The sequence below is a fragment of the Zalophus californianus genome, chromosome 9, assembly GCF_009762305.2.
Source record: "Zalophus californianus isolate mZalCal1 chromosome 9, mZalCal1.pri.v2, whole genome shotgun sequence".
NCBI lineage: Eukaryota > Metazoa > Chordata > Mammalia > Carnivora > Otariidae > Zalophus > Zalophus californianus.
In genome coordinates, this window is record NC_045603.1 from 111,733,602 (window position 1) to 111,753,611 (window position 20,010).

At 34.3% G+C, this 20,010-nt stretch overlaps 1 protein-coding gene across 2 annotated transcripts in view; it reads left to right on the top strand.

Annotated features, from left to right (window-relative positions):
• Positions 1–20,010, top strand: part of ZNF438 (zinc finger protein 438) — a 177,442-nt gene that overhangs the window by 33,038 nt on the left and 124,394 nt on the right. Inside the window, exons 3-4 of one of the 2 annotated variants that reach the window (XM_027595563.2) lie at positions 4,790–4,943; positions 7,319–7,378. The exons of the other annotated variant lie outside the window; for it this stretch is intronic. The gene's annotated coding sequence lies outside the window, so the exon portion shown is untranslated. The remainder of the gene's footprint in view (positions 1–4,789; positions 4,944–7,318; positions 7,379–20,010) is intronic. 2 annotated transcript variants of the gene reach the window in all.

The following is a 20,010-nucleotide window of genomic DNA, read 5'->3' on the forward strand; positions in this document are numbered from 1 at the left end:
AGGGGGGTATATAATGGTGATTAAAACAGATCTACTCCCTGTCCTCAGGGAAATTACAAATCTAATAGATGAGGCAAGACAGACAATGAACACATCGGTAAAATTTACAATTACAAAAAAAAAAAATCCTAAAATTTGTATAGAACTACTAAAGACTTCAAATAGCCAAAAAAAATCTTGAGAAAGAAGAATAAAACTAGGAATATCAAAATTCCAGATTTCAAGATACAATACAAAGCTATAGTAATCAAAACAATATGGTACTGGCGCGCACACGCACGCACGCACACACACGACACATAGATCAATGGACGAGGATAGAAAGAAACCCAAGCTTATATGGTCAGTTAATCTATGATGAAGGAGGCAAGAATATACAATGGGGAAAAAAATCTCTTCAATAAATGGTTTTGGGAAAACTGGATAGCTACATGCAAAAGAAAGAAACCTGACCACTCTTACACCGTACACAAAGATTAAACTCAAAATGGATTAAAGACCTAAATGTGAGACCTGAAACTATGGAAGTCCTAAAAGAAAGCATAGGCAGTAATCTTTTGGATTTTTTTGGCCTTAACAACATATTTATAGATGTGTTGCCTCAGGCAAGGCAAAGAAAAGCAAAAATAAATGAATTGGGACTATACCAAAAATGCTTTTGCACAGCAAGGGAAACCATCAAGAAAATGAAAAGGCAACCTGCTGAATGGGGGAAGATAATTGCAAATATTTCTGGTAACGGGTTAATATCCAAAATATACAAAGAACTTCTACAACTCAACACAAAAATCCCCCAAATAATCTGATTAAAAATGGGCATAGGACCTGAATAGACATTTTTTCCAAAGTAAACATACAGCTGGCCGACAGACACATGAAAAGATACTCAACATCAGTAATCATTAGCAAAGTGCAAATCAAAACCACAGTGAAGTATTGCCTTACACCTGTCAGAATGGCTAGAATCAAAAAGACAGGAAATAACAAGTGTTGGTGAGGGTGTGGAGAAAAGGGAACTCTCATGCACTGTTGGTGGGAATGTAGATTGGTACCACCACTGTGGAAACATTATGGAGGTTCCTCAAAAAATTAAAAAAATAGAAATACCATACTATCCAGTAATTCCATTACTAGTTATTTACCCAAAGAAAACAAAAACACTAATTTGAAAAGATACATGCACCCTATGTTTATTGCAGCATTATTTACAATAGCCAAGACATGGAAAACCCAGGTATCCATCAGTATATGAATGGATAAAGAAGAGGTAGTATATATATGTTGGAATATTACTCATCATAAAAAAGAATGAGATCTTGCCACCTACAACAACATGGATGGACCTAGAGGTTATTATGAGGACTGAAATAAGTCAGACAAAGACAAATGCCCTATCATTTCACTTACATGTGGGATCTAAACAACAAAACAGACAAACCAAAAAAAAAAAAAAAAAAATGTATTGTGTTTTTCACTTGCATTTCCCCAGTGGTTAATGATGTTGAGCATCGTCTCATGTGTTTATTAGACATTTGTAAATCTGTGGAGAAATGTCTATTCAAAACTTTTGTTTATTATTTAATTTAATTGTTCACTTTTAATGAGTTAGAAGAGTTCATTATTACTGATTACACTTTATTTTTAGATATATGGATTTACAATTATTTACTTCCATTCTGTTTTTTCCCCCATTTTCTTGATAGTATATCATTTATAGCACAAAAGATTTTAATTTAGAGATAGCCCAGTTTATCTGTTTTTTCTTTTTGTCGCTTGTACTTTTGGTATGGTATTTAACACACGATGTCTAATCCAAGGTCACAAAGATTTTCTGCTCTGTTTTCTTCTAAGAGTTGTATAGTTTTGGCATTTACATTGATGTCTGTGATTCATTTTTATTTTATTTTTAAAGATTTTTTTATTTATTTGAGAGAGTGAGCAAGAGAGAGAGCATACACGAGCAGGGTCAGAGGGGGAGAGAGAAGCAGGCTCCCTGCTGAGCAGGGGCCCCGACGTGGGTTCTTGATCCCAGGATCCTGGGATCATAACCTGAGCTGAAGGCAGACACTTAACCAACTGAGCCACCCAGGCGCCCAGTGTGATCCATTTTTAGTTAATTTTTGTGTATGGTGTAAGGAAGAAGTCTAGCTTCATATTTTTGATTGTGGATATCCAGTTGTCCCACACCATTTGTTAAAAAAGACTGTATTTTTTTCCCCATTAAATTGTTTTGGATGATGCCCTATCAAAATTGACCATAAATATAAGAATTTATTTCTGGACTCTCAATTTCTTTCCATTGTTTTACATGCTTATCTATATGCCAGTACCATACTGTATCAATTACTATAACTATATAGTAAGTTTTGAAATTAGGATATGTGAGTCTTCTTCCAACTATCTTTTCCATTTTTTAAGATTGTTTGGCTATTTGGGGTTTTTTGCATGTTATCCATGTGAATTTTTGGCTAAGTTTTTCCGTTTTTGCAGAAAAGGCGGCTTGGATTATAATAAGAATTGTGCTGAATATGTAGACCAATATTGGAAGTGTTAACATCCTAACAATATTAAGTCTTAACAGTCCATGAACATGACATGTTTTTCCATTTATTTAAGTTGTCTTTAATTTCTTCTAATAGTATTTTGTAGTTTCCAGTGTGCAAGTTTTACACTATTTTTGTTGAATACATGCCAAGTATTTTGATCTTCTTGATGTGATTATAAATGGAATTGTTTTCTTAATTTCATTATTTCATTTTTGGGTTGGTCATTGCTGTTGTATAGAAAAAAATAATTTTGTATATTATTCTTGTATCCTGCAACCTTGCTAAATATGGTTGGTTATTCTAAAAGCTTTTTTTTTCTTTTTCATAGATTCCTTAGGATTTTCTGTATACAAAATTATGTCATCTTTGAATAGAGATGGTTATATTTACTCCTTTCCAATCTGGAGGCTTTTTTTTTTGTTTCTGTTTTTGTTTGTTTTTTCTAGCCTATTGGCTAGAACTTGCAGTGAAACATTCGGTAGAAGTAGTAAGAAATAGGACACAATTCTCTTGTTTCTAATTTTAGGAGGGATGCATTCAGTCTTTCATTATGAGTATGATGTTAGTTGTGAATTTTTTGTAGATGTCTTTTGTCTGGTTGAGGAAGTTCCTTTCTATTCTTAGTTTGTTGCGTGCTTTTTAGAAGAGGGTGTTGGTTTTAGCAAATGCTTTTTCTGTGACTATTGATATGATCATGTAGTTTTTAAAAATTTTGTTAGTATAGTATTAGTTAATTTAGTTAATATATTCATTGGGTCTGTGTGTGTGTGTGTGTGTGTGTGTGTGTGTGTGTGTGTGTGTGTATTGAACCACCTGTCATTCCTAGTGTAAAACTCACTTGGTCATGGTTTTAATACTTTTTACATATAGATGGATTTGCTTTGCTAGTATTTTGTTGAGGATTTTTGCATCTATCTCCATAAAGAATGTTGGTCTTTAGTTTTCTTCTGTCTTTGTCTAGTTTTAGTATCAGAGTAATACTGACCTGTAGAAGTGTTCTCTCCATTTATATACACATATATATAAATGTTTGTGTATGTATGTACATTATATATGTATATATATGTGTATGTATATACATATATATGTGTGTATGTATGTATAACCAATGAAGCCCTCTGGGTCTGCACTTAGATTTGTTGGAAGTGTTTTAATTACTAACTCAATCTCTTTACTTGTTAGAGGCATATTCAGAGTTTCTATTTTTTCTTTACTCAATTGAGTAGTTTGTGTTTTTCTAAGAATTTGTTCTTTTCATCCACGTATTCAATTGATGTACAGTTGTTCATAGTATTCCTTTATAATAACTTTTAATTCTGGAAGGTCAATAGTAATGTTCTTTTGTTCATTCCTGATTCTGGCAATTTGTATGTTCCTTCATTTTTTTTTTTTTTCTGGATTACTCCAACTAAAGATATGTCAATTTTGTTGATCTTTTCAGAGAACCAGCTTTTGTTTTCATTGATTTTCTTTCTTGTTTTTCTGTTCTGTATTTCATTTGTTTGCACTTTAATCTTTATTATTCCCTTCCTTCTACTTGCTTTTCTCTTTGCTCTTCTTTTTCTCAGTTCTTGAAATGGAAGTTTAGGTTTTTCATTTGAGATCTTTCTTATTTTTTAATACAAGCATTTACAGCTGTAACTTTTACCCTAAGCACTGCTTTCTTTAGCTGTACCCCATAAGTTTTGGTATGTTGTTTTGATTTTCATTCATGTCAGGGAATTTTCTTATTCCCTTCATGAGGTCTTCTTTGACTTATTGGTTATTTAGCAGTGTATTGTTTTATTTCCACATATTTGTGAACTTCCAAAATTTCCTTCTGATTTCTAATTGCATTCTATTGTGATCACAGAACATTCTTTGCATGATTTTAATTACTTTAAATTATTGAAGCTTGTTCATGGCCTTGAATTTGGTCTACTTTAGATAATGTTTCTTGTGCACTTGAGAAGAATGTGTATTGTGTTGTTGGGTGGAATGTTCTATAGATGTCTATTAGGTCTCATTGGCCTACAGTTTTGTTCAAATCCTCTGTTTGTGGATTTTCTTCTTGGTCCATCTATTATTCAAAGAGGATATGATATCTTCCATAATCATTTTTGAATTGTTTATTCCTTTGATTCTGTCATTGTTTTAAGGTTTGTTTTTTTCTGATTCTCTATGGTTCCTCTTTGCATAGTGTGTCTTTTTCCTTTTACTTTCAACCTGTTTGAATCGTTGAACCTAAAATATGTCTCCTGTAGGGACACTGTTGCCCTTGAACAACACAGGGGTTGTGTTGCTGACCCCCAGCACAGTTGAAGATCCAGATATAACTTTTGACTCCCCTAGAACTCAACTACCAGTAGCCTACTGTTGACCAGAAGCCTTACCAATAACATAACAGTTAATTGACAGGTATTTTGTGTGTTATATGTTGTATGTGGGTATGTTATATGTTCCAATAAAGTAAGCTAGAGAAAAGAAAATGTTATTAAGAATAAGGGGGGCTCCTGGGTGGCTCAGTCAGTTAAGCATCTGCCTTCCGCTCAGGTTATAATCTCAGGGTCCTGGGATCGAGCCCCATGTCATGCTCACTGCACAGTGGGGAGTCTGCTTCTCCCTCTCCCTCTGCCCCTCCCCACTGCTCATGCTCTCCCTCTCAAATAAACAAATAAATAAAATCTTTAAAAAAAAAGAAAATAATAAGGAAGAGAAAATACATTTACAGTACTATACTGTATTTATTGAAAAAAATCCACATTAAATGGACTTGTGCAGCTCAAACCATGTTGTTCAAGTGTCAACTATCATTGGATTTTTAAAAATATAATCTGATGATCTCTGGTCTCATGCTTTTTTTGTTCTCTTGAATTCTTTTAAATTTAAGTGAATTCTTTTGATTTAAGTGACTATCTTCCAGTGTGATATTTTGAGTCCCTTAATCATTTTTAAATTATATATCTTGAGTTATTTTCTTAGTGTTTGCTCTAAGGTTTTACAATATACATTTTAACTTAGAAGAATCTACTTCTCACTTTTACTTAAATTCAGCAAAATAAACTTTTCTCCCGTATAGCTCCATTTTTCTCTTTCCCACATTTTGCTACCATTATTATATGTATTATGTCTATATGTCGTAGAAACCCAACAATATATTGTTATAATTTTCACTTTATATAATTCCATGTCTTTTATTTTTTATCTATTTATTTATTTGAAAGAGCGAGCACATAAATGAGGGGAGGGGCAGAGGGAGAGGGAAAGGGACAAGCAGACTCCCTGCTGAGAATGGAGCCTTCCGTGCTGGGCTCAATCCCAGGATCCTGAGATCATGACCTGAGCCAAAGTCAGACACTTAACTGACTGAGCCACCCAAGTGCCCCTCATCTTCTGTCTTTTAAAGAAGCTGAGAGAAGAAAGGAGAGCAAATACGTATTTATAGAGTTAATTATGTTAGCCTTTCTATTTTTCATTCTCTTCTTACATTTCTATGGATTTGAGTTTCCATTTGGTGTTATTTCCTTACTCTAATACAGCTTTCCTCTCATCTACTTTGTCTATGTTGTTATTGCAAATATATAAAATTTGTGTTATTAACCCAACAGTATATTTGTATGCGTATTGTTTTTATTGAATTACTCTCTAAATCAGTTAAGAAAAGAAAGGGGAATTAACTGAGTTTTCTATTTGGTGTATCTCCTTACACCAATAGAAAGTTGGCATCATTTAAGTGTGAATTTCTTCTGTTAACAGAACCAACCGAGTAACAGCTGTCCCTTAACTTTGTGTAAGCAAGATAAATTGTAATTAGAATTGAGAGATATAAATTTAAAGAACAGTCATTTGATCTAGATGAAAAGTCATGCTTTATAGAGTAATAGGTAAAACCTCTCCATCTGCTCTTCTTAAATTGGTCTTTGAGCTAGTCATAAGCAGGGGCAGCCGCATTAAATATTTCTTCTACCTCCACCCAAGACTGAAGGAGTTAATTGTCTCTAGCTATTCCTGTCTGAGTGGGCTTTTTTTTTTTCTCTGCAAGTGGCTTGGGTATTGCCTTTGAGATTGAGGTATCAGTTACAGCCCATCCAGAGATGGATTACTGCTCAAGGTCTTTTAGATTTAACCACATGTTAAATTGGCAACTGGGTTCTCTGCACATGCATCTCATACTGCTCAACAAGATAATGGCAGAACCTAAAAGTGAAAATCCAGGCTTATTATACTGCTGCCATTAACAACAACAACAAAATCACCAGAATAAGAAAAATCTAAGAGAAATAATAAATTTAGTGGGATGCTGTGACAACAGGCATAAGCTGGGACTGTCTCAGGCAAACTGGACACACATGGACACTTTACTAGACATGTATTTTTTCAAAAACCTCCTAACTCCAAACTCTGGATTACTACTGTCCCATCAAAAGGCTATGCCCTCAATATGATTCACTTGTTTATGACTATTTAGTAATTTCTTTATCATTATGTACGTGGAAAAGAATGTGAAGCATTCTTCCTAGTCAGTTTCATTCATTTGGCATTTCTTTTTTTCTAGAACATTTTCTATTCATCTTAACACTTTTATTAAATTTTGCATGCCTTCACTTTTAAACTAAAGACATGTAATAAATCTCCCAAATTATTCTCCCTTAAATTAGTTCCTTTGTTATCTTAATAAAAATATACAGTGATTAAAAATGCAATTTGGGAATGAATGGAAGGCAGTTTCTACATGTTTGATAAAAATGGATTATTTGAATATGATTGTAATAATACTTTACATTCTATTACAGAATTAATTAAAAGGATTTACTATATGTCTTATGACTCTTTACCAGAACCTTGGGAGACAGGTAAGTGACAAGCATTTTTTGCAGAGATATTTCGGAAACATTAAATAATTTGATCTCATAGGTTCCTGACAAAGTTCCTGACAAAGTGACTTACCTCTTTTTCTCTTCAGTAAAGCATTAGTAGAAATATCATATTTATATGAATCTTAATGTAACATTTCTCTAGGATCCGATAAGTCATATTTTCCAGGGGGCTGAGGGTTATTTTCTGTCATATTTATAATGAAGACATTTAATAAGACACACAAGTTTGGCATGTTCCGGAACTTAAAGCACTAAAAAAAAAAAAAAAAATAAGTCAGTAAATGCAATGTGGTACCTGGATTAGATCTTTTTTTTTTTTTTTTTCCTGGATTAGATCTTGTGACTGAAAAAAGGCATTAGTGGAAAAGCAGGTAAAATCCAAATACAGTGTATAGCTTAATTAATAGTAGTATATCAACATTAATTCCTCAGTCTTGCCAAAACCATGATTATGTAAGATGTTAAAATTGAGTGAGGGATATGTAGGTACGCCATAGTATCCTTGCAACTTCTCTGTAAATCTAAAATTTTTCCCGAATAAAAATTCACTTAAAGCAGAAAAAAGTCAAGGTTGATTTATTTGAAAATTATAGTTTAGAAGTAGCTTTTCTCTGTAATAGTTTGAAGAATCAGAATTGTTACCTTTTAAAAAATCCAGATTCCATGAATAGAGGTGCAAGGAAATATGTGACTATAGGTTTCATTTTTCAGTTCGTAGGAGGCGTGGGATTTCAGTTTTTGGATATTGGCATGGTGTTTGTGACCATCTCCTTATATCTGATTACAGACTTGCTCTTTGATTCTTTTAAGGAGCTTCTATGCTCTTTGGTAGTTTAGTACACCACTTTGTATTAACATAAGCACTTTCCCCATGCCCTGCTTTTTTCTTTTTCTTCTCTTTGCTTTAATGTACTATTGGAGGCCGAAAGGCCAGTGATGGGCCTCCAGTTTGGAGTTGAGACCCTCTCAGTGTAGTCTTGTCCAGTTATACCTATGTGAGCTTCTAGGTCAAGTACAAGACACAGTTGACCTATTGTTAAGGAGTATGAATAAAGATGAACCTAACTCTTAAATAGCCATTTCTGTAATTGAGCTAAAATAATTGATTGCTGTCAGATAATAGAAATTCTGTTTCAAAAATGAACTCTAGCAGTATAACTTTTAAATTTCTATAAATATTAAAAGACTACAAGAATGGAACTCTGTAGTTTGCTGAAACTATTACATAACTTTTCATTAATAAAAGTAAAATAGCCGTGCTGGTCTTATAAATGGTTTCCTGCTTCTGTTGCCAACTTTAATGATTCTAGTTAAACTTAAATTTCATAAAAGGAAATATATATTATACTTAAAGGATATAAACATTTAAAACAACAACAGGCCTGAGTGACTATTGCAGCATGATTATTAGGCTAAGAGATTTCTGTTTTGCTTGATGGTATTTATTCAGAATTGGTGTTATCTATCCCATGTTAGTAGAGTTGACATCTTTACTTCTTAGTTGTGTAACATAATTTTGCCAAGTCTTGGTAGGGAAGTTCAGAAAAATGGAAGACAGCTTTTTCAGGACAAGTTTAAATTCCTTTGATCATGTAATAGTTCATACATAAAAAACATACAAAAAAATCTCTTTTATTACTCTTTTGTGCTAGAAGAGCCTAGAAGTGATGTTTTTAGAGACATACTTTTATCATTCAGCTGATTGTCATTTTGTGGTCATCTAAAGTATAAATGAAAATAGCTAATATGTATTGAGCACCTTCTGTGTACCAGGCACTTACAGTGATCTCATTTAATCTTCACAAATACAAAAATAGTTTGGAATTCCCTTTATAGATGTGGCAGGGAAAGTAACAAATGTCTCCAGGCTAACCCTGAGGCTTTGGTGCAGAAAGAACAGGTACCCATGGTGTGCAGTACCTGCTGTTCGGTTCATAATGTTACCAGCTTCCAGGAAATCCTTAATCCACGGATACGTGGTAAACTTCAGAGTACTTCAGTTCTTCTGGGGGAAAAGGGTGTCTGATCTCACTGGGTGACCTAGAGCAGATTGCCCTGGGGTGACTAGCCTGGAGTACAACCTCTTGTTCCCTGTTACAGCCTTGATCTGGCTCATTCTTTGGTTCCCTAACATGTCAGTTGTTCGCTGTCACCTGATTAACTGCTGAACACTCACTCATTGTGTGCTTCATTGATCATAAGCCAAGAACTTTTGGCAGCTCTGGGGAACATGATCTCAGCGTGCCTCCTGGTCAGTGTTGGGCAACTAGGAGTTGTTAGTTGGGGTGAAAATTTGGATCCAGAAGCCAGGATACAGGCCAGAGGCTAGAGATGTGGTAATTGAACAGCTGACATGTGAAATGCAGCTATCCAGACTCAGCCAATAGGGCAGGAGTCAGAAATAGAGTAGGCACGTGACTTTGAAAGGTGGTTTTTGAAGATTATGATGGATGGCTGTGAACTTTGTACATATAAAATACAGTTAACATTTGAACAATGTGGGCTTTAGGGGTCCTGCTCCACCCGATAGTCAAATCCACATATAACTTGACTCCCCTAAGACTTAACTACAAATAGCCTATTGTTGACAGGAAGACTTGCTAATAATGTAAACAGTTCATTTACACACATTTTGTACATTATATATATTATATACTGTATTCTTACAATTAAGTTGGAGAAAAGAAAATGTTATATACATTTAGAGTGTAGTATTGTATCAAAAAAATCCATGCAGTTCTTTTTCTGTTTTTAAGATTTTATTTATTTATTTGACAGAGCACAAGCAGGGGAAGTGGCAGGCAGAGGGAGAAGCAGGCTCCCCTCAGAGCAAAGAGCCTGATGATGGACTCCATCCCAGGACCCTGGGATCATGACCTGAACCGAAGGCAGATACTTAACCGACTGAGCCACCCAGGTGTCCCAAAATCTGTGCAGTTCAAACCCGTGTTTTTCAAGGGTTAACTGGAATCCTAACTGTTTTTTGAAGAATAAGAGTTACTTACCAACTTATTCATCAAAGTGCTCATTACACCATGTAGAAATCTCTCTGTAACTTCTCCCCATCAGTTGTAGCCATATCTTTCTATAGCTCTAAGTCTCCAGTCTCTCTTACATTTGAAAGCATAAAATGCACATAAAATTACAAAGTCCCCTTTGCTATCTTGTCTTCTTCATGGTCTCCAAAAGTTGGCATTCTTCAGGGCTTAGACCTTGGCCACCTTCTGCATTTATTCCCTATGTGGTCTCATGTGACCCCTTGCTTTGAATGCCTTCTCTTCTCCCAGATTTATTCTTTACCTTGATCTCTCCTGTGAGCTCCAGGCTCATATCTATGTTGAATAGTCAACATTTATTTGAAAGTCTAATAAACATTTCAAACTTAGCATGTCTGAAATACAGCTCTTGGACTCTCCTCCCCAAATGTGTTCCTGCCCTCCTTCTTCTTCATCTCAGTAAATGGTCCACAAGTTGCTCAGGCCAAAGACTAGAGGCCATCTTGAGTTTTCTCTTTCCTTCTTAGCCCATGTCCAGCCCATTAATAAGGCTTATATATCCTCCTTTCAACATATATCCCAAATACCCCTGTATTGCCGCTACCCACTACATCCCTAATATAATACAACCTATCATCATCATCATAAGTTACCTGGATGATAGCAACAACCTTGTAACTGGCCTTCCTTATCTCCTCCTTGCACCTCTCCAGTCAGGAGCAAAAGTGGCTTTTTTTAAAATGTTAAAGCAGTTCCTGTCATTTTTCTGTTCAGAACCTTTGAGCGACTACCTATTACACTCAGGATAAAACCCAAAGTCTCACCATGTTCTACCAGGCCCTGCATCTTCTGCCTGCTGACTTTATCTCCTACCATTCTGTCTTGCTCACTGTGCTCTAGCCACAGTTGCCTTTTTGCAGTTCCTTAATTTCTCCAAGTCCATTGGAATCAACTAAATCCCTCTTACTCCCTACCCTATACCCTCATCCCAACCAGCTCAGCCTCCAGTCTGTTAGCAGTGGAGGTAGATTTAGAGAGGACAAACATACATATCCAAGGCTCTCTAGCATATGTAGTAAAAGGTTACACTAGAAATTTTGCAGCTCTATTATTCCAAGTTTCTGTAATTTGCATTGCTTTCAAGTGGAAGAGGAATTGGAGATTTAGAGCAACAGAAAGACAAAGCTAGAATCAATGGGAGAAGTTACAGAGAATTGCGGCTTAGTATAATGAGCACCATAATGAATAAGTTGGCAACAGTTACACGTACGTGCAAATAAACTGGGCTCCTTCACTGGAAGTGAGTTCTCCAGCACTGGCCGTGTATGTGTAATTGAGGCTGATCAGGTTGAGGCTCCACAAATTGTGGAGGAAAAATGTGCTGGAGTGGAGGATGGGAGAATTGATTTTTAGATCTTCCTAACTCAGATTATATAAGTTTTTAGAATCTTTTTTTTTTTTTTTTCAGAGCACTCTTTCCGAGTCTTCCTCAGATTTGTTCTCCTATATTTGTATTTGGAGCTTTCACCAATAAAGGGTAAGCACCTCTAGGTGAAGTTTCCAATATTTGAAAAGAAAGAAGAGCTACTTTCAAGGTTGATTCCAGTCAGATTGGTTAGGTCCCCATCTAAAGGAAATTACTTTGAGACATTTTTCTTTCTTCCATTTTTTATTTAGATTTTATTTTGATTAAGTTTTGGCCTAAAATAAACAAAACATACATACACAAATTCCCTGACAGGTTTTAGTTACTAAACAAAAAGTTTGCTGAGTCTCAGAAGTAAAGAGAATAATATGTGGTAATAGCCTTTTTTTTTTTTTTTTTTTTTTTTTGCGGAAAGAGCCTTTTGATCACGGTTTGCTAGAAATGGAAAATTCACCCCATCTTTTCTGGGTTTCTGACTTTGCTGCTTCCTTTCCCGTAATACCTATTTCTGTCCTTTAGATTTGACTGCTCCTTCTTCCCGGTTACTATGTTGACTTTATCCAAACAAAATTACTGCTCTGATTCAAAACATACAGTTTGGATTATCTCTTTTATTGATATTCCTGTCTTGACTTGAGCCACGGATTCTCCTAGGAGGAGAGATAGACAGTAGTATCTCCTCGATTATAAAGGTAACATGAGCATTACGTATGTGTTATGGTTCTTGACCTCTTGCACCTTGGCAATTAAGATTAATTTTTGTATCTGGCCTTAGCAGAAGACTAATATATCCATATTCTTTTTAAAAGTAATAATGAAGTACTAAAGGAAGAAGCAATTCTTAAATGTAATACACTTTTCTCTGTCAAACTCATCTACTTAGGACAGATCCAAGAATCAAGGATGAGAAGAAAGAGGCTTTTAAACTACATATAGATGATGTTTGAAAATTCAGACCTTAAAAATATATCAGGTTCACTTAGAACCTCTTTATTTACTAATTTTTCCTCTTAATTGCAAACACAAAATAACACTATATTCTAAGTGCTTTATCTGTTTTAGTTAACTTAATCCTCATAGCAGTCCTATGAGGTAGATACTATTATAATCCCCATTTAACAGATGAGGAAACTGTCTTGGACAGGTTACATCATTGCCCATAGTTATACGGTTGGTTTTGTCAGAGCTGGGATTCAAGTTCAAGTGTATAACCACTTGTTATATTGATCTGTGAATTCTCTAACACATAATTCCAAGAAGCCCGGTTAACTGGTTTCTCAGACCACAGCAACTTAGAAGTTTCAAATCTGAAAGAGAACACAATGACCTAGGATTCCCACTTTAATGTATTCCTTTTAATGAGATAATTACTCAAGAACACAATTATATATGTGCAGTGGTGTTCTATTATAATGTTATTATAGAAAAATAGTTATTATAGCAAAATAATTGAAAATAATACAGAACTTCAATAATAGAAGAAATAGAGAAACTAGGGCACTGCTTTTCAAACTTTAATGTATATATGAATCCCATGGAGAACTTACTAAAATGAGATTTTGATTATGTCTGTGGGGGGCCCTGAGATTTTACTTTTTTTTTTTTTTTTGAGATTTTACTTTTCTAACAGGTTCCCAGGTAATGCTGTTACTGATCCATGGACCCCCACTCTGAGTAGCAAGGAATTTCAGTACCTTCATATTATGTTTGTTAAGAACAGGTCTGGGACTAAGGAGAGGTAGATGCCTCACTCATCTGTCCTTAGTCCCATCCATGGCTAAGGATCATGTTTTTAAAGACTATTCAGTGACTCTTAGTTATTCTTAAAATATAATTAGAAGAAAATTCAAAAATGAAATTTGTACTATTACTCAGTTTGACTTAAAAAAAGATATAAACTGGGTTTATGACAGCCTAGCCTTGGAGAAAACATTTGCTTCCTGCCACCTACATGTCTGGCTTCAACCTCCCCAAAAACATCTCATTTTTTTTTTCTCAATAAATATATAAACTACTTAGTGGTTTAGTGAGGACTTCAGTCAGGGCATCTACCAACACAAATAGTAAAGGGCAAATATTTTTAAGAAAAGGGTAGTGAAATAAATAATTTTTATGCATAATTATGGTTTGGAGTAGAGAATCCTACTTTTTAATATTTATTGATTTACTACCTTTTAAGCATAAGTTAACTGGGAAGCAAAATGTGTACATTTTCTGTATTAAATTCTAAAGTGTGTGTGTGTGTGTGTGTGTACAAATAAAATAAGCTCCTTTTACATTGCTACCTCCGTTTTTAGTAAGGTATGCCAAGCAGGTTTTTAAAGGGAGATCGGTTTTCCTTTCAACCTTTAAAGTTCAGTAACCTGAATCTAGAAGTGAAGTATCTTTCACTATGGAGCAGGGAAGGAAGTAAAAAGGAGGCAAGGTGGGAAAGTCTGATATATTTAAAATCTCAACTGGAGAGGAGGGTTTTGGGCATAGAAGGAATTCCTGAAATCTGCATGGGGTGTTCTTCAGGATCTGGCTGAACACCACACTGTGCAGTCAATTTGAAACCTCTAGAAGCTGGCAAGGACAACTTGTAAGGAATGAAAACTTACGAGTTCTTCATAAGAATGAGCCCTAGAATAAAGGTTCCTCTATACAAGTCCTAAAAGAGCTTAAAACCAAACCTCAAAAGAATCATCTTAATCCACAAGTAACTTAACTGTCTGGCAGAAGTTTAACACTCTATAAATTAATAAAAAAAAATCGAGCACGCAGCAACATAAAATTCACAGTAAATTGCATCCAGTTAAGCATTACTTGATAAAGAAGCAAAAGAAAAATCTCATAATCAGGAGACAATAAAAATAGACCCTAAAATGACAGAGATGGTACAATTAGCAGATAAGTACATTAAAGCAGTTATTGTAAATATGGCCCATATAAATAAACATAATGAGGGGTGAACTATAAAATACATAAAAAAAATTGGAACATCCAGAGATTTAAAAATGCAATAACTAGGTGGGGTTAGATTAAATCTTTCGGGAGAAGAGGTCAGTGAACTTGAAAACAGTGAGAATTCAACCACAAGGATAGAGAAAAGATTGAAAAAGATGAAAGCAACTTGGTGACCTATAGATTAAATACCATGAGTCTAATGTGAGTGTAAGTGGTGTCTCAGGATTTTGGGGGGAGGGCAAGAGAGGAAAAAGAAAATTTAAATAATGGCTGAAATTTCCCCCAATTTGAAGTAAACTCTAAATCCACAGATCCAAAAATTAAACGACCCCAGGCAAGATACATACACCCCAAGGTGCATCATAAGAAAATTGCTGAAAATCAGTGATAAAAAATTTTAAAAGCTGTCAGAGGGGAAAAATACATTGCATACAAGGCAATAAAGTTAAGAATTTAGACAGCAGACTAATCAGAAACTGTTCAAACCAGAATGCAGTTTAATAGCATTTTTTTAAGTGCTAAATAATGGTCAACCTAGTATTCCATAGCTAACAAAAATATTTTAGGACATTAAGGAGGAAAAGACATAAGGGAGAAAGCTTTTTTAGACAAAAATTGAGACAACTTATGACCAGCAGACTTACATTATAAGAAATATTAAAGGAATTTCTTTAAGCAAAAGGGAAATGGTAGATGAAAATTTGGACTATACAAAGGAATAAAGAACCCCTGAAATGGCTCTTATGTGGATAAACATAGGAATTTTTTCTTTGTATTTTAGTTTTTTTAAAGGTAACTGTTTAAAGCAAAAAATAATAATAGTGTCTGTCTAGTAGAGTTATAACATGTAAAAGTAAAATGTCTGACAACAATAGCTCAAAGAATTGGATAGGGGAAAGGAAGCATATTGTTGTAAGAGTCTTAGACATGAAGGTGTAATGTGTTTTGAAGGTAGGTTAAAATAAGTAAAAGAGCATCCACTAAAAAGGTTGGAAAAACAGAGTTTTAACTAACAAGAAACCATTGGTGGATATGAAATGAACTTCTAAAAAAATAATCCAAAAGAAGATAGAAAAAAAGGGAAAAAGGAACAAAGAACAGAAGGGACAAATAGAAAACCTGCAACAAGATGGTAGAACTACATACAACCATATCAGTAATCACATTAAATGTAAATGATGTATTCTAATTAGAAGGCAAAGATTGTCAGATTGAATAAAAAAATAAGTAAACTCTGTTGTTCTTAAGAAACTCTTGAAATAGGTTAGAAAAGGGGTGGAAAAATATATACAATGTAAGTCCTAAGTATAAGAAAACTGGAGTGGCTATATTAATATCAAAGTGGGCTTCAGAACAAGTGATGTTAATAAGTTTAAAAAGGGACACTTCATAATGATAAATGGATCAGTTCTTCAAGAAGAAATAACTTGAAATGCAACCAATATGCTACATTGTCAAAATACATGAAACAAACTGATAGAGCTGAAAGAATACACTGAGAAATCTATTATAATTGGACATTTCAACATTGATAAAAGTAATTGATGGGACAAGTACAAAAAACATCAGGAAGGATATAGATGTGTATATATAACACTGTAAACTGTAATTTGATTAGTATTTATAAAACATTCCACTCAAGAACAGCAGAGTATATATTCTTTTGAAGTGCATGTGGAACATTCATCAACATAGACCACCATATGCTAATATATAAAATAAGTCTCATTAACTTTAAAATAATGGAAGTTATGCATAGTATGTCCTCTGATCCCAACAATTAAGTTAGAAATGAATATCAGAAAGATACCTGAAAAATCCTCAATATTTATAATTACACCAAATGCTTCTAACACATTGGTAAAAAAAAAAAACAAAACAAAAAAGAGGGAAATTAAAAGTTGTCTTGAAGTGAATCAAAATGAAAACATGTAAAAATCTGTGGGGTTTAGCTGAAGCAGTGCTCAGAGAAATATTTAACTTTAAATACATGTATTAGAAAAGAAGAAAGGGATAAAGTAAGTGATCTAAATATCCACCTTAAGAAGCTAGAAAAAGAAGAGCAAGTTAAAACCAAAGTGAGTAGAAGGAAGGAAATAATCAACAAGAACAGAAATCGAAGAGATAATCAAGGAAACCAAAAGCAGGTTTTGAAAAGATGAATAAACCTCTAGGTAGTCTAATCAAGAAAAATAAAGAAGGAGGAAAACACATGTTGATATAATATCAGGATTGAAAGAGGAGACGTCATTACGTATTCTACAGAAATTAAAAGTATATAGAAGGAATATTATGAATATCTAGAAATAAGTTTGACAACACTGATGAAACATAAATTCCTTGGAGACACACATTACTGAAATTGTCTCCGGAAGAAATAAAATTATAGCAGTACCATATCTTAAAGAAGTTATATTCTTAGTTTAAAACCCTTTCCATACAAACAAAGCAAACCAGAAACCAAAACCAAAAGAATTCCGGTCCCATACAGTTTTAACTGATGAATTCCACCAAACATTTAAAGGAGAAAAATTCGGAAAATAGAGAAAGAAGGAACACTTCCCAACTAATTTTAGGACATCAGCATTACGTTGATACCAGTCAAGATACAGACATTACAAGAAAACTGTGAACAAATATCCTTCATGAACGTAGTTGAAAAGTTTTTAAAAATTAGCAAATCAAATCCAGCAGTATATAAAAAATGGGTTTATCCTGGGCATGCAAGCTTGGCTTAACATTGGAAAATCCCCTAGCATAAGTCATCACTTTAACAGGAAAAATGGGAAAAAAGCTATACTGTGAATAGTTGCAAAGAAAGCAATGGACTAAATACAAGAGCCATTCATAAAAGGAATCTATTAGGAAACTAAAAACAGAAGGGAACTTTTTCAACTTGAGAAAAGACATTTACATATAACCTCTAGCTAAAATCTCATTAATGTCACAAGTTAGAATGCTTTCCCCCTAAGATAAGAAACAAGGCAAGGATGCCCACTCCCCTCCTTATGTCTAACACTGTGATGGAGACCCCAGCCAATGTAATAGACAATAAAAAGAAATGGCATACAGATTGGCAAAGTAGAAATAAAACATCTTTGTTTGCACATAACATGATCATATATAGAGAAAATGCTGAAAAATCTTTCAAAAGCCACTAGAATTTGTAATTAAAATTTAGCAAGATTGCAGGACACAAGGTAGATATACAAAATCAGTTTTATGTGTATATACTAGCAATGAAAAATTGGAAATTGAAATTTTAAATTTATATGGAAATACAAAGGACCTAGAAAAGTTAAAAAAGAAAGAAGAATTGACAAAGAAGAACAGCATTGGAAGTTTCAAGACTTCCTCTACTTTTTTAAAAATTTATTTGAGAGAGAGTGTGTTTGTGAGCAGGGGGAGGGGTAAAGGGAGAGGGAGAGAATCTCAAGCAGATTTCCCTGCTGAGTGAAGATCCTGATACAGGACTCAATCCCATGACCCTGAGATCATGACCTTAGCCAAATTCAAGAGTCGGATGTTCAACCAACCAAGCCACCCAGGTGCCCCAAGACTTCCTCTACATTTTAAAGCTTCCTCTTTAAAGCCACAGTGATCAAAGCAGTGTTGGTCTAAAGTAGACATATATATATCAATGGAATAGAATAGAGAATCCAGAAACAGACCCACATATAATTATGCCAAGGTAATTAAATGGAGAAAGGGTAATCTTTTCAACATATGGTACTAGAACACCTGGATATCCAAATGTTTTTTTAAAAAATTAACCTCAACCCTTACCTCTTCATGTACAAAAATACCTTGAAAAGAATCATGGATCTAAATACAAAAGACTGAAACTATGAAACTTTAAGGAAAAAAAATCACAGAAAATATTCGTGAACTTGGGATAGGCAAAGATATCTTAGGACACAAAAAGCATGAACTATAAAAGAAAAATTGACAAATGGGACTCTATCAAAATTTAAAACTTCTATTCCTTGAAAGACATCATTAAGAAAATGAAAAGGTAGTCTTTAAACAGAGAGAACATATGCACAATATATATACCTGACAAATGACTTGTGACCAGAATATATAAAGAACTTTTACAACTCATTAATAATAAGACAACCCAGTTAAAAAAATATGCACAAGAAAATAATGAATGGCCAGTGCAGCACAGGAAAAGAGATTCAATATCATTAGACCTCAGAAAAAAAGCAAATCAATACCATGAGATACCACTATATATTCATCAGAATAGCTAAAATTAAAAATAAAAAAGGGCAATTGTTAGCTGAGATATAGACCAATTGGACTTTCATATATTTTGCCATGGGGAAAGTTAAGTGATAAAACTATTTTAGAAAACAGTTTGATAGTGTTATAAAGGTAAACGTTATTGCCATAAGATGCAACAGTTTTACTCCTAAATACTTACCCCAAAGAAATGAAAATCAGTTTATAAACACACCTGTACATGAATGTTCATAGCAGCTTTATTCATAATAGCTGCAAGCTAGGACCATCAACTAGTGACTAGATAAAAACATTGTGGTATATCCATGCAGTGGAATACTACTTGGCAATAAAAGGGACTAGTACTGATACACACAGCATGAATGACTCTCAGAAACATTATGCTGAGTAAAATAAGCCAGACATGAAAGAATACAAATTCTGTGATTCCATTTACTGCCTTGGATTACTACATCAGAAATGTTAGAAAAGGCAAATTTAATCTATGGTGATAATAAGCAGACAAGTTGTTGCCTGCAGCTGAGAGTTCAGTGTGATAGACCTGGATTAGGTATGAAAAAACTTCTGGCATGATGAGTGTGTTCTGGTGGTGATTATGTGGACATACGGATATATCTTTGTAAAATGCATTGAAATATGCATGAAAATGCACATACTTTACTGTATATAAACTATACTTGAGTAATGTTTTATTTTTTTTTTTAAGATTATATATATGAGAGAAAGAGTGAGCAAGCAGGGGGAAGGGCAGAAGGGTAGGGAGAGGAGGAGGGAAAGAATCCCAAGCAGACTCTGTGCTGAGTGCACAGCCCTTTGCTGGGCTTAATCTCATGACCCTGAGATCATGACCTGAGCTGAAACCAAGAGTCGGATGCTTAACTGACTGAGCCACCCAGGCACTCCTAGTGATGTTGTTTTTAAAAAAATTCCACAAATTTTGAAAGTTATTTAACTTGCAAAAGATTAATTCTGTCTAACAGTAGAAGACCTCT